This window comes from Amblyomma mixtum, chromosome 10 (genome assembly GCF_055824585.1).
Source record: "Amblyomma mixtum isolate Tamu chromosome 10, ASM5582458v1, whole genome shotgun sequence".
NCBI lineage: Eukaryota > Metazoa > Arthropoda > Arachnida > Ixodida > Ixodidae > Amblyomma > Amblyomma mixtum.
The window spans coordinates 123,435,576-123,460,982 of NC_143021.1; the positions used below are offsets into that span (position 1 = coordinate 123,435,576).

The 25,407-nt window shown below is 44.9% G+C and overlaps 1 long non-coding RNA gene across 1 annotated transcript; it reads right to left on the reverse strand.

Annotated features, from left to right (window-relative positions):
* Positions 1-8,607: 8,607 nt before the first annotated feature.
* Positions 8,608-24,126, reverse strand: LOC149326834 (uncharacterized). Its single transcript, XR_016286539.1, has 5 exons — positions 24,111-24,126; positions 19,270-19,368; positions 18,504-18,593; positions 15,133-15,185; positions 8,608-9,066 (listed from the first exon to the last, which is right to left on the reverse strand). It is a non-coding gene; the product is annotated as an uncharacterized LOC149326834 (long non-coding RNA).
* Between the last annotated feature and the right edge of the window lie 1,281 nt (positions 24,127-25,407).

A 25,407-nucleotide genomic window follows, 5' to 3' on the forward strand; every position in this document is an offset into this window, starting at 1 on the left:
TAAGCGCAGTGTATTCATTCATGCTCTTTTGTTTGCTTTCTTTTGTGACTTTAGGTAACCGAGTGCATTTAATCTTGCTCTTTGTCTTTCTATAAAACCCTGTGTGTTAGCTTTTCCTTCTTTATTCGCATTTTTACTTGCTTTGTTTTGTCGCGATGTACGATGTGTCCTTGTACCGCTCCTGACTTGGCCACCACATGGAGCCTGGCAGAATTGAATAAATAAATAAATAAAATAAAAACTTTATTCCTTCGCGCAGCGTATACATATACTGTATAGCGCGCATGCGCAGAAACGAAAGAAAAAAGGGAAGATGTCACGCTTTATCTGGCATCGGCATCGCGTTGCACCAAGACCCATTCTCCCACGGACAGGCAAGCAAAACACGGGCTAAAAAGCTATCACGCACCAACCTAAGAGAGCCAGAATTAAATCCCCACATTCGTAACTCACTGCAGGTTACATTAATAAAAAATTGGCGCTATTCTTCGAAAGAACGAAGATAATTCACAAATACGTGAACAAAGTGGCGAGGAGATAGCGCAAGCTTCTGAAATTGCTGAGAGGACGAACCATTGTGCCAGCACTCCACCGATGTTTTTGAATGAGGAAGAGCGCCAATTTCGCTGCATAGTGCGAAAACACATGCTTTTCGAAAGGATGCATGCAAAGCACCCCTCCAGTGTAGGTAACTAGTCGAAAAAGGCTAATTTTATCGAGGCACAGCGCCAACGGTAATCGCGTTTTCGAAATTACAAACTCTGATAGGGCTATTACCAACAAGCGACTACAAACCGCCCGGCTACAGTTGGTTAACCAGCTAACTACTTAAGAATATTCACCGGTTTTATGGTGTCCGCCAACTCAGATAATACTTCCAGAAAAGCCATATATTTTCCCCAAAATGCCTATTTTTCAAAACATTTTAAAGTGTTCCCTGAAACACCCGCTATCTAAAAGCCTGCCGGGTGACTCACAACTCGGAGGGACGGTTGGCAGCCGGACACAAGACAGACTCTAGAAAAACAGACAAGCAAACAAACAAATCGTGATTATCTACGCTCCACCAGTATCTACGCGAACCAGTCTACGTTCACTGTAGGCCAAAGGCATCTAGAATACCTGTACAATTAACCCTGTCCTTTGGCAGCTGGTGCCGCCTTATCCCATCAAACTTCTTTATTTCACTCGCCTTCGTAACTTTTGCCGTCCCCTGCTACGCCCGCCTTGTTTTGCTATCCAGGGCGTTGCTAATGACCACAGGTTATCTCGCCGTCGCATTGCATATCCTGACCAAGGCCATTTCTCCTTCTTCACTTCGCCGCCGCGGTGGCTCAGTGGCTATGGTGCTCGGCTGCTGGCCCGAAAGACGCGAGTTCGATCCCGGCCGCGGCGGCTGAATTTCTTTGGAGGAGAAATTCGAGGCCCGTGTACTGTGCGATGTCAGTGCACGTTAAAGAACTCCAGGTGGTCGAAATTTCCGGAGCCCTCCACTACGGCGTCTCTCATAGCCTTAGTCGCTTTGGGACGTTAAACCCCATAAACCAAACAAAACCTTCTTCACTTCGGCTAGAATGCCATTCACCACCGATTTGTTTTACGACCTACTCTGCCCTCTTCCGCTAGCTAGCTCTCTTGTACTCAACTAAGTAGGAATCCGATTCGTTACAAAGCACGTTCCAGCCTCATGGGTTAGTACGGGTAAGAAAAAGCTGTTATATCCTTTTCTCTCGCAGCATCGTGGTGAACTGCGTTTCATAATCTGAGGGAACAGCCAAACAAAAACACATCGGCTAAAGACGGGGAATCCACACTATAGGCGTTACCGCACGATAGTGGGTATGATCCCAATAAATGGAATGACTAGCGTTTCTTCTCATACCATGGCAAGTTTTTCAACTATACCTCCTGCGACAGCTGTTCTATGCGAGGAGTGCAGGAAATCTTGTTGCTTATCGCTCCAGCGTTCCACGTTGTTCGGTCCTTCCCAGTTCTACACGCGGTGCTGCAGCAGTAGTACATGTAGGAGCAGGTAGTGGTAACGCCGGTTCTAAAGCGCACGTCTTTGAAAACAAAAAGCGGCTTCTTGACGCTCTGGTGGATTCCTTAGTAAGGCTGGAAGTTACCGCGTGCTTGAGATTCGTAGCACGTAAAAGCTCTCGCCCTCACATCTCGAAAAACTTTTGCGATGTTTACATACGAATTACTGCCAGCACCGCAGCTGTTGAAGACAAACAAAAGCTAGCCTTATTTTACTTTTTCTTTTCAGGCTGCTCTCCATGCGTGAATGAATTTAATTTGGAACGCACCAAGCATAGCTGATAGCTTATCTCCACCCTACGTTTGCCAGGTGATCTGTATTAGAAAAGGAAATATGTCTTAATGTTCGAAGCAGCTGCTAAAGAACAGCACGCGAGCTTCACGGCAAAGGAAAAGTTTGCAGTGATATGTTTTTTTTTTTACTAGCAGTACTATGAGAAGCACAGCGATCGAGAGACACGACGTTAGTTTTCAAGAAACATGCGCGGTTATTCAGCCATTCGGGCTCTGCATGCAAGAAGCAGAAACGCAATTGTTAATTAGCCGCCATTCACGTCCTTTCTTTTATTGTGTCAGAGCCGGACAGATAGGTTATTGATCACAATGTGATCGGGCTGGCGCTTTATGGTAACTGTAAGCGGAACTGGTACATAGTAAGGTTGCTTCATGGTGAGGATGTGAAACTAAAAGAAGAAGCGTTATTTCTGAAAACATCGGCAGCAGAATGTCACCAATATATCGTTCACATAATTTTATAAGGTCGCCTAAAATTTATTCCCTATCACTGGGGTTTGCTATGAAGGATGCCATAAGACAGTTTTAGCTGACCGGTTTTACGGTCCCCTCCGCATACGCTGGCGTGGTCATCATAAGCATAGCGGACGTGCCGCGAGCATGTTTTAAAACAGCAAATTGTTCCGGTGGTATAGCTAAGCAGAGTGGTTTGGCTTGTGACGCCATCTAGCGGTGATAAATAGACCCGATTTGATGAACAAAATCGAAACATGTGCTTCTAGTTCATATCCACTCCGTGGACTCCAAGAGAAGGCAAACGTACCAGGGGGCGGCAGAAAGTTAGGTGAGCGGATGAGATGAAGTTTGCGGGCATACGGTGGCCGCAACAGGCAAAGGACAGGGTTAATTAGAGAGACATGGGAGATGCCTTTGCTCTCCATTGGGAGTAGTCAGGGTGATGATGATGATCAGTTCATATCTCTTGGTTTTTGTTTGCCTGGAACTTAACAAGTGTTAAGTGAACAAGCGTACTTAAAGGGCAACTGATCGGGCAGCTCAGTGAAAGAAAACGCGACTTGCATTGGTAGTTTGGTTCACACCGAGCATTGCGTCACTGTTTGTGCGAGGCTCCGCTGTCAACCACTATATTAGTGTTTTTCCTTCTTTCTACGCTGCGCACAACAAGAATTCAAACTGCGGCAGTGCATGTTCCCTTTGGCGCTACTAAACCGGAGATAATTAGACGATCACTTCATTTGGAAACACTTGCAGTTTGTCGGTGTGAACACTTCTGGATATGATGGCACAAACGTCTGCTCATTAGCAATATAAATTGAGACATGCGTGAAGGGGGCGAATTTCCCAAATTTGCTCTGCATTTTGCTGGTGTAGCCCGTACAGAGGCCCACGCGGTTTTTCGCAGCTCGCAACGTCCAATCGCGCTTGGTTCCGACTGCGGCATTTTCAGACACCCGCTTACTCATGCGCTCACAGTCGATTCACCTTGACTACGTGGAAGTGGAAACAGCGATCTTTGGCAATTTTGAAGCGCTTTAAACGAGTGTAGTGTAGAAAATGAGCCCTCGAGACAGTGAAACTGGGAAGCCCTTTCAGATGCGACTGTCGAGCCAAAGGCAGACGTCTTGAACTAAGCGGAAAACTAGAGGCATTTCCATACGGTACGACGCTGCACTAAACCGGCACGCCTGCAGAACAGAGGCGCCGCTACGCTGGCGGCTGAGTAGTGCGCATGCGCAATTCAGCGTCCGCTCAGCCGTGTAGCGGACCTCAAAACCGGTTAGCTAAAAGCGTCTAATGGAGTCAATTGGGAAGCATTAACCATGTGGCCTCGTAGCGTCAAGACAGTTCGCTCAGAAACGGGCTCGCAAAATCACGCGTCTTCCTCACCTCCCATAAATGATCAGACGGTTTTTTTCTCGGCGACAGCAACTTCACAATTTCTTCCTGGAACGTTCATCCTCTTGCGCATTATCGAATGACGAAAATATTCTAATATATGACAAACATAGTCCCCCTTCAAGTCATCCCTGCCGCACGCGTTGCCGAAACCGGTCACCGTATCGCAGCTTGAGGAATAGGCCACGTGAGGCCGGCAGCATCGCTGGAACGATGGCGCCGCGTTTTTCAGAGCACTAGCTGCCCCGTCAAGATGTGGACGGTGCGATTGCGTGGTGTTCCAGAGCAAGTGAACCACAGTGCAGTTTTCATCAATGGCAAGGTCTACTCGTTCGGCTCCTTTGAAGTGGACAGGCCCCACCCCTTAAGGAACGTCGTCGACGTGTCCATCTTTGACCCTGCAACGTCAAGGTGGGATATCGTGCAAACATATTCACAGCTCCATGGCCAGCCGTATAACATTTTCCGTTGCACCATTGTAGCCTACGGTCACTGCGCGTACCTTTGGGGCTTACGGAACGGCTGGCAGTCGGAAATCGTCCTTTATCGTTTCGACACCAACACCATGACATGGAGCTGGCCTCAAGTGAATGGTGAGGCACCGACACCGCATTACGGCGCCTCAGCTTGCATAGTCGGTCAGCGCATGTATGTCTTTGGTGATCCACATGATTCCCAAGATGTCAACGCGCTCGACCTGGATACCATGGAGTGGCATCGCGTCCCCACCAATGGAGAGGTCCTTGCTCCGCGATCCTTTCACACGGCCTCTGCTATTGGGACCCGCATGTACGTGTGGGGAGGTTGCTTAGCTACCACTTTTCTCGCTGGTCGCTTTGAAAATGTCAACTCTTTATTATACCTGGAAACAACCACCTCGACCTGGGTGCGCCCACAAGTACACGGCTTTCCCCCCGTGGGTCGGCACGGTGTCCTTTGTCTACAGAGGCGAGCTGTACATCTTTGGAGGGTACAACGAACTTATGGACACTTTCTGCGCAGACTTGCACAAGTATGACCCTGAGACATCGTGCTGGACTAAGGTGAAGCCGTGGGGCTCAGGACCGTCCGCCAGGGGATATCAAGGTTGCTGCATTACTGGCGAAAGAGTGTTTCTCTTCGCCGGCTATGGCCCGGTAGCGAACATGCAGGAAGAGATTATTGAGGAGGAAGCGACGCTGACCGATCTTCACGTGTTGCACTTTGAACCGACACTAAAGAATTTATGCCTGCTTGCAGTCATCGATGCACGACTGGATGTAAGCGAAATCCCACTCATTAAAAATCAGGTGAACGCTATCCTCTCACCCTAATCGAAGTCGCTGGGCACATGTTGCACTTCAAGCAAATGGAGCGCCTTTGGCAAATCTATATTTCCCGTCGACGATAAATCAGTTTTCGACCTAGATACCTATCTCGTGAATAAACACTTTTACTGTAAAAACTTTTCGTCTCACCCTCTGTATTCTGACGCAGCAATATCGGTAGTGTTCACTTTTTAATGATGTAGCAGTTTATTAATTTTTTTCAAGACGAAAAACTTGTCCGAAGGCATATTTACGCCTACATATCCATTTCACTCCATCCTGGCTGCTGCTTCTGGCAATTCAGGATAATATTATTTCGCTTCAGTCTCGAGCTCGTGCCTAGCTGCATATAAAACATACGAGATATCTTTTTCAAGGCAGACGGCGGCGCGTTTTCCTGGATTATACAGTAATCCTCCATTTGTGCTGGGCGCCAGGATGGATTCTTCTAAATCTGCATTGCTTCGGAATGGGAGACGGCTTTCACCTGTTCCTGTGTGTCTATCCATAGGTTCATATCATAGAATATAATCGGTCGGAATGCTGACGACTTTATATTGTCGGGTCATATCTATAGTTTCCTAATAACATCTCTAAACGAACCTACTGCGATCCATGTCTGAACCTAGCACGGTAGTACTATTGATAGCTTGTGTATCAGATCGTATAGAAGGTAGTCGGCAGCATGCTGGCCGGAACCGCGGTGGCTCAGTGGCTATGGTGCTCGGCTGCTGGCCCGAAAGACGCGGGTTCGATCCCGGCTGCGGCGGTTGAATTTCTTTGGAGGAGAAATTCGAGGCCCGTGTACTGTGCGATGTCAGTGCACGTTAAAGAACCCCAGGTGGTCGAAATTTCCGGAGCCCTCCACTACGGCGTCTCTAATAGCCTTAGTCGCTTTGGAGAGGCGAGCGCGGCTTCGGCCGCTTATATGTTTTTTGAGCCGCGTCCGTTCCGGCGGACGCAGTTGTTGCTGCGGCGCGCGTCTTTGCTTTCCTTTTTCTCTTTCCTCTGATCTCTTAACTCTCCTCTATCTGCACGTGGCAGCGGTGGTGGCTCGGCTTGAGCCAGTAGACAGGCCCGTGCAATTTCCTTTTCATCCTTCTCTCAGTCACAACAACAACGGGACGTTAAACCCCATAAACCAAACCAAACCAAGAAATTTCCTTTCATATCTGCATGTCTTATCTATGCGGATGTGACGGTGGCGCAGGCGCACATGGCATATCACTTGTATTCGTGACGATGCACCACCATGCCCCAACATAACTGACTCTGCGCTCCACGACTAACGTCATGTGGCTGTGTTCTATACCTTGCCCACTTCAAGAAATGTGAACAGCGGAGAACCTCGCAGGAAGCCCTGCCGATGACATTGAACAACGCCTTGTCTGAGTGACTCTAGGCATTTTATCGGGAAGGACGGGTAACTTTCGTGCTAGTCGATAAATTCTTTCTTTGCGTGCGCTTTTTCTGTAGATAAAGCGCAGCTCTAGTTCGAGGCTTTAATAAAACTGCCCAAAAGGGCTGTTTTTGCCAAACCCATTTTTTTTTGGTTGAGACTGAATAACCACGGGGTGTCTGATATAAAAACTGACATTCAGAGCTATCTTGAAATGAAACTGCGGTACAAATGCGCTTCAGGTTTTCTTCGTATCTACGTATTGCATTTTCTCAGCTCGCTCTGATACTTTTTTCTTTCAGTGTGTCTTTCAGCGGCCACGGTCTTGCAGTGTCTTTCGCGCCAGGGTTTTGACTACACTGTCGCGGGTTGAATGTTGACCGATTTCCTTTGAGGCAAATTATGAAAACACGAGCCGCCGCGGTGGCTCAGTGGCTATGGTGCTCGGCTCCTGGCCCAAGAGACGCGGGTTCGATCCCGGCCGCGGCGGCTAGAATTTCTTTGGAGGAGAAATTCTAGAGGCCCGTGTGCTGTGCGATGTCAGTGCACGTTAAAGAACCCCAGGTGGTCGAAATTTCCAGAGCCCTTCACTACGGCGTCTCTCTAGCCTTAGTCGCTTTAGGACGTTAAACCCCGCAAAATCAAATCAAAAAATGAAAACACGTTTCGCAATGTCAGTGCGCGCTAATGAATCCCAGGTGCCTAAAAAATATGATGTTACCTCTGGCGTAGGGCTGGTGCGTTCATTAGAATAACACAGCCCTTCATTACCGTGCTTACCCAGGCGGTACCCTGTACAGTCGTAGTCAACGCTTATAGTGTAACTGGATGGATAAGCGGGCGAGTTGGTGATACATAATGCAAAAAAACAGCACGAACAAACGGGGACGAGACGAAGAATGCACAGGAACAAGCGCTGACTCTCAACTAAGGTTTAATCACAGGAAACACGCTTATAAAAGGAAACAGAAATAAAAAAAAACACCAAAATCAGAACGCATGTGTTACTATGTGATGTGCAGATATGCAACCTCACAGTCACGCAGGAGCAGGGATGGTTTGCTGACACACAATCTTGCTTTCTTTGCCATGTTGTACGCCTAGATACTTTCCCTGGTCAACTGGTCGGGGTGTTTGTACAAAATGTCAGTAAAATGTAAGGACGGAAAACATGATTGACACTCTCGGCAATGATCAACTAGATTAGTGGAGCGATTAGATTCTAATGAATTGAGATGTTCTCCGAGTCGTGTGTTGATACAACGTCCCGTTTGCCCAATGTATATCTGACCACACACTGTAAAAAATAAAACACCTTTAAAGGAGTTTCCAGGTGTCTATAACTCGCACCCATGCACCCGGCCCAGAAAGGAGTTTTGTGACTTGAATACATCTTTAAGGTGGGGTGTTTCAGGAAAGAACCAGCCCGAAAATGATAAAATTTGACCCAAAGGTGCTGAGGTGTATCACACACTTTACCACCGAGCCACAGGCGTTTTACGCTTCTTACACCCCTACACCCTTCAGGAAAAAAGCATGCAATGGGTTCATAATTTGTCCCCACTTTTATTACTTTTCTTAAGCGTTCTTTAAATTTACCATTATAATGCCTAAGTAATGCAATATACCTGTATTACTGGAGCTCTTCATAGCAGTAAACAGGCGGTGTGCACCTAAGAAAAACGTTTATTGACAAACAAATCACAAAACTGCAGAAATGTGGAAAATTTTTATTAGAACAAAACACATCCATAAAACAAGGCACAAGAAGCTTCTCCAATGAATTCCTTACTGCCATCCAAAGAACTAAAAATTTTAAGGTACAACAGCACCATACCTGCTTTTATTGGGCTTATGGTGCTGCAAGAATAAGGTTCCATAGCACTTACTCTACCTCCCAAATTTTTCAGAGCAAACAGAATGAAAAATTCATGCTTGTGCAGCCTTATATACCAGCCTGAAGAAGGCTTGAACTGTGACGCTAACTCCCAGGAATAAGCAAAAAGCAAACTTAAGGCAACTTATGCGGAACACCCATATTCCTGACATTATGGCGCAGTTGTGGAGTGAGCCGCAGTGGTAAGCCTGCTGAGTAGCCATCCTCCCTCGACGAACAGGTTCTCAGCCACCTCAGGATTGTCTTCGGTGAACAGCATACATGGTGCGAGTCTGCATTTTAGACAAAAACAGTAAAATATTTCATACCAGTTTACACTGTTTAATGTTGCTGATAAATTCCAACATATTGCTCATTAACAATGTGTTTTATTATGCATGCTAACGCTAACAGAAAGAAGAAAATCTGCCCATGTGGCGAGCAAGCACCAGCTGTTATTTTTTGAAACATTCCAAAGAGGCCACTGTGGTTTAGAAAAAATAGCTCTAAACGGCATTATACAAACAATGTTTTAGCTAAAAAGCTAGATGTTATGAAATGGAACGAAGGTGGTCACGTCATGCAATTAATTCTGCACGAACTGCTACAAGCTAGTGCAAACCACTGGCCTGCCTGGTTGGTAAACTGACTATAAAAGGCACAAAACACCATGGCAACAAAGGCGAAAATAGAGCTTTTCAAAATGCTTTACATAAACCGAACGACAAGTAATGTGCAACATTCACTGTAACAGAATGCACAGTATCTGATCAAAGTCAGCAATACGACCCCTTCCATGAGAGTGGTCGGCTGCAACTAACGCAAAGCATGCATTCATTATTATACCAAGCAAGTGACATCTTGAAAGGCAGGCAACAGTGCTAAGTTAACATATCTCCCATGTCTGCAGCCAGTAACCTCAAAAATCCGTCAAGAAAAATTTGCACAAGGCCACAAAACTACTACAAGAAAAGGAGCTCGGCCAGTTGGTGCATGAATCTTTGCAAAACCACGCAGGATAACAGCACACAGACAAGACAGGTGCAGCGATAACAACTGCGGAATTTATTGTTTAGTTTGCAATGAATACAGGAAGCATCATCCAAAATACAAAGAAGGGAAGTCATGGAATCGTCATTTTGTCAAATCTGTCGTGATTATTTATCCAGGTAGTCAATTTCTTTTTCCTTAGAGTTAGAGATGATGTGCTTAAACAGGTTGAACAATTCTTATGTACCATACACATCTCTTACATTTCCTCAGAATTTTACATTGTCGAAAGTGTGATACACACTCACAGTCCGATATGTGTCTTGGTAGCTTGCTACGATATCCTTTCTCAGTATTGCCGACATGTTGCATTACATAAATGTTAACACGCTGACCTTATTTCCCAACACAGGACGCTCCGCGTGGCGGATAGATCTTGTAAACTAAGCCACTGTCGCATGTCGTGAATTTGTATCTGTGCTTCGTCTTATGCTGGGCTGTTTTTGAAGCACCTTTGCTAGGAGCATTGCATACTACATTCAGCTACTTTCTGTGAAAAAGCAAATGAAGCCACTGCAAAGAACTTCCACAAGCTGCAACAGAAGGTCAAGTCAACAACTTGACCAAAGCAGGGCTGGTTGTGAAGAAGAGTGAGGGCCTATGCCTGAGTGCCTTCTTTATGCAAAAACACGGAACGATAACTGGCCTTTCAGAGTAATTGTCTCTGAACAAGGATCGTGGCAGCAACCCTTAGGGCAGTATCTGCAAGAATTGCTCTCCTAGCTCACCATGGAAGACCTTTTCCTGGTAAAGAAGCCAGAAGTGTCCGCATTCCTCTTGAACAGCCGTCCAGAAGGAGTGTCTTCTAATTGTCATCAAGGACTAACATTACACGCTGCCACATTCCACCTTGTTTTAGACGGTAAGAGAAGGCATTGATTCAATGGGAGCAGCATTATTCCAGAACCAATGCAGAATTAATGCTGATAGATTCCTCGAGTTGCTAACCATCTGTTATTTTAGTTTAATTATCTGCACATACAGTGGCAAGGATTATGCACCAGTTCCTGCGTTGCACTAATTCTCATTGTCCTGCTAGCCTGTCAAGATAGCGAACTATTAAAAAGCTTTGCTTATCACCAATTTGATAATGACCTCCCGATTTTTGGACGACTTCCTAGTAATCCACAAGCTTCATAAACAAGGGCAACACAACGGCATTGTTCACATATTCAAGATCTCCTCCGAAGTCCTTGCTGGAGGTACAGCTTCTCGATTTATGGCTGCACATCAGAGGCCCATATGTACTGGTGTTATGTCCCACAGTCGAAAAAAAGACTGTTGCTACTGGCACACTAAAAAATTTCTCAAACGGATTGTGTATTGGCTGTCAGTAGGAAAGCGTTGAGGCCCAACTGACATAGTTACCTGAAGCTGGTTTCCCGGATGACCTCGTCTGCAGCCTTGGCTTGAAGATAATGAAAAAAATTTGCTGATCCACCCCAACGAGGCTTCAGAAAGAACGGAAGTTAGCTGTGACGGCATATGTGCATGGTATCAGCCACGCGCAAGATAAAGTGGTAAGGCGAGCTGGTGTGAACTTAGTAAACAAGGTGCCTAAGTCACTGTCGCATGCTGCGGATTTGACAGCCTTCTTTTATACCAGGCTGTCTTTGAAGCACCCTAGCTGGGCGTGTTGCATACTAAGTTCACACCAGCCTGCCTGACCACTTTCTTTAGTGCGTGGCTGATACCATGCACCTATGACCTTAATCACCGTGTTGCCCACTACCCTCCCGGCTTCCACGTACTCCCCTGGCTCCCTGCGCACCATGTGGGCCTGGGTGAGAAGCTGCTGCCTCGTTACGTGGGTCCTTACCGCGTCTTCTCTTCAGGCAACTGAGCAATGTGACCTATGAAATCACGTCCCTGCACTCCCGCACTGTTCCCCCGGCCCACTCCACAAAGCTCGTGCACGTCACCTGTCTTAAGCCCTACCATTCACACCACCTTAGGGCGCCCAGGGGCTGTGCTTCCTTCCGCGAGGCGGAGGAGGTAGTGCTACAGTGCAAGTTGCAAGGCGAAGAGGACGTTGTTTTGACACTGGGCAGTTGACGACAACAGGCACGCTGCAGCTAGCGCTCGGAGTGACTTGGTTTGGGGTGCCTTCTGAGTGCAACCCGTCGCGCCTGCTGCTGAGCTAAACCCCATAGTAATATGCTATGACAGCTACGTTCCGTTCTTTCTGAAGCCTTTTACAGGTAGGCAGGCAAATTTCTTTATCCTGAAGCCAAGGCTGCAGACGAGGTCATCTGGGAAATCAGCTTCAGGTAGCCATGTCAGGTGGGCCTCAAGGAGTTCTTGCTGACGGTCAATACACGAGCTATTTAGGATATTTTTCAGTGCGCCAGTAGCAACAGCCTTTTTTTCGACCTTGGGAAGTAACGCAAGCACATATGGGTCTCTACAAAGTACAGCCATAGATCGGGAAGCTGTACCTCCAGTGGCATTTCTTTGGTCAGCTCAAAGTTAGCAAGAACTTTGGAGAAGGTCTTGAAGATGTCAACAATGACTTTGTGTTACCCTTGGTAATGAAGCTTGTGGGTTACTAAGAAGTCGTCCACAAATCGGAAGGTCATTATCAAGCTGGCGCCATGCACAGCTTTTTAATAGTTGGCTATCTTGACAGGCTAGCTGCACAATGAGAATTAGTGCAATGCTGGAACTGGTGCATACTCCCTGCCACTGTATGCACACATCATTAAACTTTACATAGGTAGAACGGAAGTAGATGGTTAGCAACTCGAGGAATCTATCCGCATTAATTCTGCACAGGTTTTGGAATTGTACTGCTCCCACTGAATTAATGCCTTCTCTTATCGTCTCAAACAAGGCAGCATTTAGCAGCGTGCAGTCTAAGTCCTTGATCAGAATGAGATGACAACTCTTCTGTACAGCTGTTCGAGAGGAATGCGGACACTTCTGGCTTCTTCACCAGGAAGAGGTCTCCCACGGTGAACAAGGAGAGCAATTCTTGCAGATACTGACTGCCCTAAGGGTTGCTGTCTTGATCCTTGTTCAGCGACAATTACTCTGAAAGGCCAGTTATTGTTGCGTGCTTTTGCAATAGCGAAGGCATTCAGGCATAGGCCATCACTTTTCGTCATAGCCAGCACTAATTTGGACAAGTTGTTGGCTTGACACAAGTTTTTAGGTTTCGTTCTTCACTGTCTGGCGCTTAACCTTCTTTTGCAGCTTGCGGAAGTTCTTTGCGATGGATTCATTTGCTTTTTTTGCAGAAAGTAGCTGAACGTAGTATGCAACGCGCAAGCACAAGATGAAGCACCGAAACAAATTCACAACATGCGACTGTGGCTTCGCTTACGAGATCCCTCTCTCATGCGGAGCGTCGTATGTTGGGAAATAAGGTCAGCGTGTCAACATTTGTCTAATAGAACAAGTCGGCAATACTGAGACAGGATACAGTAGCAAACTAGCAAGACGTGTCGAACTGTGAGTGCACCCCCCACTTTCGATGATGTAAAATTCTTAGGAAATATAATTAGCAGCTCATGCCGAGATATAAGAGAGGTGCATGACACATAAGAATTGTTCAACCTATGGAAGCACATCATCACTAACGCCAACGAAAAAAGAAATTGACTATCTCCATAAATAAGCCCAACAGATTTGACCAAATGATGATTCCATGACTTTCCTTCTTTTGTATTTTGTATCATATTTCCTGTATTTATAGCGAGCAAAGCGATAAATTCCTCAATTGTTAGTCAGCGCAGTACCTGTGTGTTCCTGTCAGTGCCCTGTTACCCTGCACGCTGCTTTGCCTAGACTAATATACTATCACACATTAAGAGATGAAGTCTACATCTGGAAAAAGACCACAAGGGATTCCAAGCTGTTTCCTTTCTGGTTCGCGTTACCTTTCTTAGAGGCATACATGCACCATGTAGTGAACAAAAGTACAAAGTAGATAAATAGAATTGATCATCTTGCAAATATCACTTCTGTAAAATGGTGTTAACAAATGGCCACATTCATCCTTAGGACAGATCCGCATTTCATCTGTCATTACATATGAAACATGAAACTACGAAGCAGCCAGGTGAATGAATACATTTTTCCCAGAAATTTACCAAAGGTACACACAGTGATACCATTCCAGTGGATCAGTTGAGTATGCTGCTCAGGAGCAGCAGTATTCATATGGGGTGAATGCTAGCAGCAAAAAATATTGGCAATGCAATACAAGTTTGCATACAAGATGCGAAATAAACGGCATGATATGGAACCATTCCAATTATGCAAGCAGAAAAAATTGCATTCAACCTACACTGCAATATTAATTGAGCTACAAAAATATTATAAAGGCTTCTTCAAATCAGCGCACACTTGGCATTTATATGCCATTGGGTCATTCCATGCCAACTGTTCCATCCTTAGCACTGAATCTTCTATTTCTTTAAAAAAATTCATGGCTTATTGCATTACCTAGGCAAACATTATCCCAGCTTGTTTTAGGCGGAGTAATTTTTTCCCGTCGTGGCCGCCATTTCATGTTTGAAAGTGATAGCCAAACCTAACCTTGCAAAAAAATTTGTAAAAAGAAATATTCTTACGCAGGACTATGAAGTTTCTGTTATATAAATTAAAGGTATTCCATATCCAATGCAGTAAATTGAACTTATTTTGTTTTAAATAAAACATGTAATAAGTACAAAATATAAAAATTTGAAATCTTTTATCAAATTTCATGTTCTCACAGTAGTTATTCTATTTTCTAAGCTGTCGAGAAGGCAAAGGTGATAAAAATGTTTCAGAGAGCAAAACATGTAAGGCAAGACAGCGAAAGGATTCTAAAGTCGAGAGAATTTGCTTTTTGTGACATATTCAGTAGTCTACTACATAATGAGGTGATCTTAATTAAATTATGAAAGATAGAAATTTAAACAGTACCATTTAATGGCATTTATTTTTAGTTTATTTGGGGCTCTCTTTTTTGTTTTAAGCGAGAAAACAATCTTACAAGTTGAGTCCCTGCGTTCAACATCGACACTGCTCAGTGCTTCCTTTTCACTCCAGCACACTTTTCCACCAGCTGTAAATTACACAAAACCAGCACTCCGCTGCACGAATACAATGGTGTGCTGGTCTTCGATGCCAGCAGCTTCGGCAATAAAGAAATCTGCTGAAGGATAGATTTACAAAAAGTAAAAATGAAGGGGCCACATGGCAGAACGGCTCTCGTTCCTCGACACAGGGAAGCACTGTTTGTGGTATGACCAATCAGAGTTAAAACCTCTACTACCATGAAAATTACTTAAACTTTTCAGTGGAATGGACTTTTTCACCTGATCACATGGGAAGAGCGCTTGTGACGGCATTGGTGGAAGTGTGAGGCCCCCTGCAGCAACAGAAAGCATTCAGAGGCCATAGAAAGGTTAAATACTGATCCTCTGTAAGCTGTTTACATGGGCGGAGAAAACCATCAAGAGTGTCGTAGCTATCTGGGTGCTCCAACAAATGATTCAAGAAAACAAAGGTGAACTCACTAGGCGGTTTACAAGAGTGCTACCATTAAAATAAGCATTTTTCACCACATCAAGCCTTTTTTATCTCTCTCAATGGTGCACGCTGGACTTAAGTCATGCTCGAGTTCAAACTGACAAAATGTGAGCGAACATGCCAGCAGACACGTCAAAACCAAAATTTGAGGAGCATCCACATGGAGCACCGTGCAGCGAAGCTTTGTGTCTCCTTGATGCCGGCTCTAGCGTGCACCGCAGTGTCGAGCAAGCAGCCAGCAATGCTGGGGTTGAAGGTAGAGACTCAAATTGCGAAATTATTTTCACGCCTAAAACGAAAATTGCTCCAATTAAAATTTTAGAAATGTCACAGCCATTAGAAAATAAATGAGGCCAACCTCACTGAGCCACTGGCGGCTGAATATGCCTCAAAAATATTTTTTTTCAGCTGACTGACATGCCTTGCAGTTTTTTCATCTCTGAAACACTTTTATCACATTCTTTGCCTTTTGGATAACCCAGAAAAATAGTTGAAATGACTGTTAGGAGAACATAAATTGAATAAAAAATATCAATTTCCAATATTTTTGTACCTTCTTTCATGTTTTATACATGAGTCCAATTTATTGGATATAAAAGCACGTCCTTTATTTATATGAAAAAGTTTCAGTCATGCATAAAGCGTTTATTTTTAACAAGTTTTTTGTAAGACTTAGCTTTGCTATTGCTTGTAAACATAAGACTGTGGCCACGACACGAAACTTCTCTTTTTCTGCCAAGAACATGCTTTAAAAATCTTTGTCATGGTAATAAAATAAGCCATGATTTTTTTGTTTCTGTAGGAAATCAAGTGCAGTCGAGTACAAAAGTCTGGATAACGTGGCGTGGAATCACCTTATTCAGTATTGCACAGCAACACAATACACAGCCTACTTATCACCAGGCATATAGCAGCTTCCATATAGGTCAATAAATTGGCTGGGCTGTAAGAGGCTTCTATATCACTAGAAAAATTACAATTACAAGTTACAAAGAGGACACCAATCTGAATCTTTACATTGTGCAGATGTATAACCGTGACACTGAGAACTCCCACTCCCCTACGCACTTGGATGGTGGTATTGTTCCTGCCAGTCTACCAAATATAGTCCCCGCAATATAATGAGTCTAGCATTTTGCCCTCAGTAGACGTGAGCAGGAAAGGAGACTTAATGCAGGTAATAACAAACATAAGCATCCTAAGAGTTTGGTAAGCTTGCAAAATTTAAGCTTGTTCGGTTCCAAAAATATGCAATAGCAACCTGAATGGTCATTCATTCAAACCATGCGAATTCAATGGGTAAAATGGCTCCACAATGTAAAAGGTTACTTTCTTGAGCCAGTCGGTACATGTTTGTCAGCATGAAGGGCACAGCATGACTATAATGATATGAAAGAACAAGACAGACTAGGCGCTGACTCAAGACTGACGATCTTAATTGCTGCCACACAATTAACAGGTGAAAAAAGAGCATAAACAACATTTTTTTTCGCGACAGTTTGCCAGCTTGCAAAACATGTGGCACTGCATTAAAGATTGACTGCGAAAGGCAAAAATGCTGGCGAATAAAAACAAAAAAAAATGTTTAAAAATGTAGAAGAAACTGTTACCCTGCCGTCTAAGCTGCTGAGGTAGCCTATACTCCGTCTCACAAGATGTTTGCAGCACTACGAAAGGTAGAGCTCTTTCGTCCAATCAGGATGGCGCGCACTAAATTAGTGTGTTCCTACGCGCCTGTGGCTCAATCCACCTGATGTCCAGGTGGCTTCTTTCTACCTCTAGCAGGTGGCACTTGATGTCTTTTTATTCTATTTTGGTTTGTTTTTGGACAGGCGGACGCCCGTTCCAAAGGGACTAGCCCCAATTTTTTTTTTGTCGCAACCTGTTCTGATCAGTTCCTCTGTTGTCGCGAAGCCACCTGCTTCGCCTGCTTGGGGAAATAGCGCACTGTCGATGTAGAGCACACAGGAGACACAACAGACTCGACCGACGCCATGTTGGAAAGTGGCAACGCATCACTACCTCGCAGCAGGCCTCCGCAGAGCTGTGTCCGTACGGGCTTTGTCTGGTAATATCACCAGTGATTGAAACACTCCCTACCATTTAAATATGCCTGTCCAAACCATGTTTTTAGTTGCAATGCTTATTGTTTTTATTAATAGTCATACGCTCCTCAAATATTCGAGGGACTATTTTCTGCGTTTCTGCAGTCCTGATTGGACGAGAGAGCTCTACCTTCCGTAATGCTGCAAACATCTTGTGAGACGAAGTATAGTTCTTTGCATCTGAGCACAACAGAATGTTTGCAGACGCATTTGTCTTGCTCCTGACGGATAAAACGCATCAACAACAATCTCCCGCGTGTGCTGGTCCTTATGCGTGTACAGTATGGTTGTACGGCTGAAAGCAGAGGTGCAGTTTTCCCACGACAGCCAATATTTGACCATATTGCTTTCAGGAGGTGGTTTTAAGGGGCTCTTGTGTTCGCTCAGACAGTCGTTTAGGCATGTCCTGTTTGACTGATAGAGCACGTTCCGCGGGATAGCTCACTTCTGTGCGCCACATTTTTGGGGCACTTGTACATAAGAGAATTCTCGGTTCTTTTCGCATTCTGCAGGTGGCAACCCTTCACGGTTGACACTCTTGCGGAGACATTGCAATTTGCTTGGAGCAGAGAATACTACTCGCACACCAGGCCTAGCTCCTATTCTTTTCAAATTGTGAGACACTCGTGGAAAGGACGCGTTCACAAACAGAAGTACACAGGACTGTGTACTTCTCCTGCTTGTGAACACATACTTTTTGAGAGGAGGAGATTAAGACATTATGTGGTAGCGCACTTTTTATCACCAAATTCTAGTACCAAGTTCGCAGGGATATGGTAGCCGCAGCTGGCAAAGGACTGCCTTTGCCCTGCAGTGGGTGTAATCAGGATGATGATGATGACGAGAAAACTATGTTTAACGGCACTGAAACTGGTTTGCAATAACCCCATGCTGACAACGAACTAGCAAGGATGTACAAATAAATGAGGGCACGGTTAGGCTATGTACCCTGTTTCATGAAGGAGCCTGATGAAGGAAAGAAGGGAAAATGGCTCAAAAAAGAACCTAGCATACAACATAAAAAGAAGCTTGCAGCAAGAACTAAAACACACCTTTGCTTCCATACTGCTCGTGAATATTTCCCAGCGGCAACAAGGTGCAAGCTGTGGATGTGGACTCCCATGTGGATGTAGATGTTTCCCCTGCAGACATCCATTTAAATACCATCACGATTAGAGGCCGCCAAAATTCAGAAATTAGGTCACTACGGCCAAACAATGAAGCTTTTAAAAACTTGAAAAAGCAAGCTAAATATACCTAGCTGGCACAGCACTGGATTCTTTAATCTGGATGCCGTTCTAAAAACAATTAAAAACCAAAATAGATAGCAGCGTCAACAAATTTATGCAAAAACATGGCCTGATGCACAAACGATCAGTGGTCAGCGCCTGCAGCACACAAAATTGAAAGCTTATCTCAGACGTCACGCTGACGCAACGCATTTTACGCACAGATACGGAATAGACCTTACGCACGGGCGGAAAAATTACCACGTGCAGATAAACCGTAGGACAAGGAATTTGACGAAATAGCGTTAAACGGCTTTAAATTTGACAGAACACACATACTAGAGCTCTTAAGTAGCATGAGGCAGTACTCTGCAACATTCGTTTCGTCAAAACAAAAACAGCTCTGAGTAGAATCATTCTCGGCGAACTCTGTTCAGTGCTGCTTCCCTTCCTGGATACATCGAAAGAGCTGCCTGCCTGCAGATCTTGGCAATTTGGTACTAGAAGCGGCAAGTCTTGAGGCCGCGCTTCCATAAAATATGCTTTGAATAATGCAAACCAGCATGCATGAAGACATAGTATTGCTTACCATTCGAGGCAGGTGTGTAGTCGTGCCGAGCTGATGAAGTACAGCCTCCCTGATTTTTAATAATATAGCGCGAGCGTCGACCAAACTGCTGGTCAGCGCCTTATAACGGCGATAAGCGTGCAACAAGGCGAGAGTTCGCGCACGCGCACGAAGGCAGAGCGTCGTCTGCTACGCTGTTCCGAGCACGAGGACACACGCCCTGCCACAATATCAGTTCGCTAAATCCCGCCACGTCGTAGAGCGCATGCGCATGATTAATATGTGATACTTTCTTTCCTTTTATTTTTTCTTATCGTAACTTTGCATCGCCAGGCTGGCCTCCCGTAGTAGGCAAAAAAAAAAGAGGGAAAGAAATCATGTCTCATGCAGTCTCACATATTAATCATGCGCATGCGCTCTACGGCTTCACTGGGATCTTGCGAACTGATATTGTGGCAGGGCGTGTGCCCTCGTGCTCGGAACAGCGTAGCAGACGACACTCTGCCTTCGTGCGCGTGCGCGAACTCTCGCCTTGTTGCACGCTTATCGCCGTTATAAGGCGCTGACCAGCAGTTCGGTCGACGCTCGCGCTATATTATTAAAAATCAGGGAGGCTGTACGTCTCCAAGTCACGGCAACGCTAGTTCAGGACGTTTCTACATTACAAAACGCATTCTGGTGCATAAACAGCGCACATTATAACTTCGCCCGTGATTTCTGATATCAAACCTTTAAACCGTGAGCGAGCGCCGGCCTTTCTGCCAATCTACAACAAAGAAACGCATTCGGCAGAGCTTCCAAAGGCTGCTTCGGTTCCGATACGTGAGATACGAGTACTTGGACAGCAGTGAACGAACCTACACACTACTCCAGTTATATATGCACAAAAAACACTTCAGTTCAACGCGGTACCTCGAAAAACGCGGTCGAAAACGCAGTTCACGTCAACTGCTGAAATCCGCACACCACGACCGACGCCACACCGTACACTACAGGCAGGAAAAAATCAACAGAGGCCCGACGGTACCGATGGCCGCCTAGCGGCGGAAATGTAGTTTCACTTTCCGTTTCACTTCAGTTTTGAATTCAGTTTATTGGGTTTTTTACAGTGCGTACGGAAGCTAGAATGTATTTGCAGCATCGCAACAGCATACGCAACGATTGCGAACCGTTACCAGTTACGGAAAATGCGAAGTGATTAAATTAGATATATTTCTTCGTATTCAAAAGTTACCATGAATTGGCCCCCTTGCCGTTTCTTTCTTTTTACGTTCACTCCAGCGGCTGCATTTCGATGGTGGCGAAATATATATAAAAAAGTGTAGCCTATATCGTCGTCGAAAGTGGAGGGAGCATGAAATGTATGGCAGTCACGGCGTAGCATATTTTGGGACGGCACCCCCACCGTCAAGCGACACCTTCGAAGGGCCGCACAGGGACGGTGCCCGGGCATTCGTGGTGAGGAGGCTCAGAGAGGTAGAAGATGAGCGGGAGGGCGCTATGTTATGATGGATAGGCATAATGCTCCAAGGCCTGTGGCATTGCTCTTCATAAACTTAAATTAATCAACAAAACGCAGCGGTGATTGAGAGCAACGCATAAGGCCGAATGCCGACTGCAAGGTCTGATCGCGACAGATTTTTCTGCGGTCCAGTAGACCTTCAGCTCCCTTGGCGCTCTCATGGGCCCGCACAGCGTGCTTCCACTCGCGGCGCGCCTGTTACGAGATCAGCGGGAGGATCGAAATGTTCGCTTAAGGTTCTAAAAGTTCTAGCTCATGTTCTCTGTCCTGTGCGCTGCTGTGCGTAGACGATGTTCGCTAGTTTGTCCAGAACGGAAACTGGAAGCACTAAATGCCTAAATTGTCCGTGTGTTGTGCGAATGTCAGTGCACGTTAAAGGACCCACGATTGCCGAAAATGGTATGGAGTCCTCCACTACGGTGTCTCCGATAGCTCAGGTTTAGCTTTCAGACATTAAACGCTGTATACCGCAGCATTTAACTTTTTTGTAATGGGTTTGCACAGGTACCTTCTGCTACTCGCTCAGTTTTGGAGAGCTACGTACGTCGGGGCAAAATAAAATTTTTGTTTTCTTCCCTTTGCTCTTTGAGCTTCTCAAGCTCTTCTGGGACCCTAATTAACTTCAGGTCTCCATCATTACCTTTCTTCCAGTTGACACAGAGGTTACTTCAAGAAATTGCTAATTTTGGTCTTGTTTTTTGCGCGTAGTTTCGTGCGTAAAGTAGAATGATTTCGCGCTGACAGTACTCCGTTTGAAAAATATGCAGGCTGTTTCACGTAACTTGAACCAAGGATTTAAAAAAAGCGGTACACCGCAGCCAGCAGAAACCAACGATGCATTGTTCGCCATCATGTGGCGCTCCTCAGAATATTTTGTATTGCGCTTAATTAATTAACTAAGATGAATTATGCAATTTTTCATATATTCACTTTAGTGCCAAGACCATTACGTTAGGTTGTAGAGCAGGTTTATAAACAACGAATACAGTTTATTGTAGCATCGTATCTTCTACGGGGTCCTTTTTTCCGGCATCTACAGAAAGCCCGCGAAATATGAAAAGATACCACGTGACTACGCTCGTGCGCTACCAAATTGCAACGCTCTCAACGGCGTTTTCGAGCAAACTGAGCATTGAAACTGAGTGTGCCCGCTGACCGTGGCGAAGTGAACGGCCGCCGCTCTTAGCAGCGGCTTGACAGTGCGTCAGCACTTTCCGCAGCGGCGCGGTGGCCGTAATAAAATCAATAATTTTTTTTTTCAGCTGCGAGTGAACCAATATTTTTCTCGCCGCTGCATGTGTGTTCTCGGGTGCGAAAGATGTAAACTATGCCTCAAAGTGCAATCCTCAAAAGCGCATACTATCGCCCCCGTCAGAGCGTTTGTACTGAGTTCATAATTAGTTAAGTTGGGATCGCCATGTGAAATGTTGCCTTAACAATCGCGTCGATGCATCAGTGAAACGTGGATAAAATGCCGAAAACGCATGTTACTGCTTCACACGTGCACGTGTTGTTGTCACAGTAACCACGCCAACACATTTTGTCCCATAAAACGCACGAGCTACAGCTATATTTTATGTTTTTTACAGTTCCCTTCCCCAATTAGTCTGGCATGCATAACTGAGGTGAAGCCAGCTTTACATTTTTTAAAGGAACACCCTTGCCTGCACTGGGGGGTATTTTGACCATATGCACCCGCCCCTAAAATGCTAGGTTGCAGGACGGGTGCAGGACGGGTGCACGAGTAACAGAAACTCCTATTTTGTCGGGTGCGAGGGTGTGTTAGTCAGTATGTTCCCTTTAAAGGTGTGAAATTTTTTACAGTGCAGGATAGGGGGATTTTATAAACTACCCCTTTGGCGCACGGCACAAAACTTTTAGCGTGCTTAACACCACAGGACGCTACAGATATCTTGGGGTTGCGGGACTTATTTTCTACTGCTGAACAAATTCTACTGAGCTTATTCGGGGCCGAAAAAACCACATCACCTTTATACCTATGGGCCACATTTTTAAGACCATAAGAAAGGCGATGCACATAGGGAAGGACTGCTAACTTTTTCCGTTTCTGTTTTTTCTTTGAAGACGGCAGCAATGTCGGCGCTTTAAGCTTTTTAATTGTTTTATTGCAACCAAAAGTGATAAGCTCAATTGGATATCCTGCTTCCTTAAGTCTCTTAGCCTGATTATCAAAGCTTTCTTGCATAGCATGGTGACAAGATTTTGACAACGCAGATGACAAGGATGAAACAACAATTCCACATTTCACTACCTTAGAATGATGTGACTTATAGTTCAGCAGCGGTTTGTTGGCCCATGGCGCGTAATTCTAACACATGTGTCCCTTCCCTTCAGTCAAACATAAATCTAAAAATTGTATCTGGTTATCAATCGCTACCTCAGTGGTGAACTGCAAACCCCATGCATTAGCTTTGAATACTTCTAACACTGTAGACATGTGCTTAGCATAGTCCGTTTTTTCAATGAGGATCAAAAAATTATCGACGTATCTGAAAATTCGGTACGGCATCCCACGCAAATCTTTCTGGATAGCTCTATCCACGAATGACAGAAAAATATCACTAAGCGCAGGCGCTACTCTAGACCCAATCCAAAACCCGCTTTCTGCGTATAGAGTGTGCCTTCCCATTCAACAAAGGTAGATTTAACATAAAAAGACAACAGCTCAGGGAACCTAGACACAGAAATACCACAAACACTTATGAATTGTTCTTCATCATTGTCCGAAGTGATGCAATCAAAAACAGCAGTCATCATTTCCTTGTGCGGCAGAGAGTAGTATAAATCTCCCACATCAATGTTGAAAGCCGAGCATGAGCCTGGGTTTTGCGCCTGTAAAAACTTGACGACACACTCAGAGTTTGGTACATTAAAAGGATCATTAATAGATAAAGCTGCCAAATGTTTCTGTAAATATCCAGAAATTTCGTGTTGCCAGGTGCTCTTTTCCGTCACAATGGTCCTAAATGGTAATCCCGTTTTATGTGTCTTAGCAGAGAAGAAAATCTTTAAACAGCTGCTTTTTGTCTTAACTACACTGCCTTTAAGTCGCTCCAAATTCAATTGTTCCAGCAGTTGCACCGCTCTGCTTTTTACCTTCTGTAACTTCGCCGAGACCGGCTGAAAGTTCTTCTCGATGGCTACTAATGCTTTCTCCGAAAACAATGATTCAGGTAGGACTACAAAACACCCTTCTTTATCCGCAGTTGCCAGTCGCAAGTTATTCGAGACAAGGAAGTAGATCAGTGATCCGAATCCCTTTCCATGTTTGACCGCCGTAGAAGTCCTGGCTAAAACCGCTGTGCATTCCTCTACGCACCTGGGTTGAGACTCATGGAAAGAGATCCGGATCACTGATCAACTTCCTTGTCTCGAATAACTTGCGACTGGCAACTGCGGATAAAGAAGGGTGTTTTGTAGTCCTACCTGAATCATTGTTTTGGATAAAGCATTAGTAGCCATGGAGAAGAACTTTCAGCTTGTCACGGCGAAGTTACAGAAGGTAAAAAGCAGAGCGGTGCAACTGCTCCAACAATTGAATCTGGAGCGACTTAAAGGCAGTGTATTTAAGGCAAAAAGCAGCTGTTTAAAAATTTTCTTCTCTGCTAAGACACATAAAACGGGATTACCATTTAGGGCCATTGTGACGGAAAAGAGCACCTGGCAACACGAAGTTTCTGGATATTTACAGAAACATTTGGCAGCTTTATCTATTAATGATCCTTTTAAGGTACCAAACTCTGAGTGTGTCGTCAAGTTTTTACAGGCGCAAAACCCAGGTTCATGCTCGGCTTTCAGCATTGATGTGGTAGATTTATACTACTCTCTGCCGCACAAGGAAATGATGACTGCTGTTTTTGATTGCATCACTTCGGACAATGATGAAGAACAATTCATAAGTGTTTGTGGTATTTCTTTGTCTGGGTTCCTTGAGCTGTTGTCTTTTTATGTTAAATCCACCTTTGTTGAATGGGAAGGCACACTCTATACCCAGAAAGCGGGTGTTTGTATTAGGTCTAGAGTAGCGCCTGCGCTTAGTCATATTTTTCTGTCATTCGTGGATATTGCTATCCAGAAAGATTTGTGTGGGATGCCGTACCAAATTTTCAGATACGTCGATGATTTTTTGATCCTCATTGAAAAAACGGACTATGCTAAGCACATGTCTACAGTGTTAGAAGTATTCAAAGCTAATGCACGGGGTTTGCAGTTCACCACTGAGGTAGCGATCGATAACCAGATACACTTTTTAGATTTATGTTTGACTGAAGGGAAGGGACGCATGTGTTGGAATTACGCGCCACGGGCCAACAAACCGCTGCTGAAAGTCACATCATTCTAAGGTAGTGAAATGTGTAATTGTTGTTTGATCCTTGTCATCTGCGTTGTCAAAATCTTGTCACCATGCTATGCAAGAAAGCTTTGATAATCAGGCTAAGAGACTTAAGAAAGCAGGATATCCAATTGAGCTTATCACTTTGGGTTGCAATAAAATAATTAAAAAGCTTAAAGCGCCGACATTGCTGCCGTCTTCACAGAAAGAACAGAAACGGGAAAAGTTCGCAGTCCTTCCCTATGTGCATCGCCTTTCTCATGGTCTTAAAAATGTGGCCCAT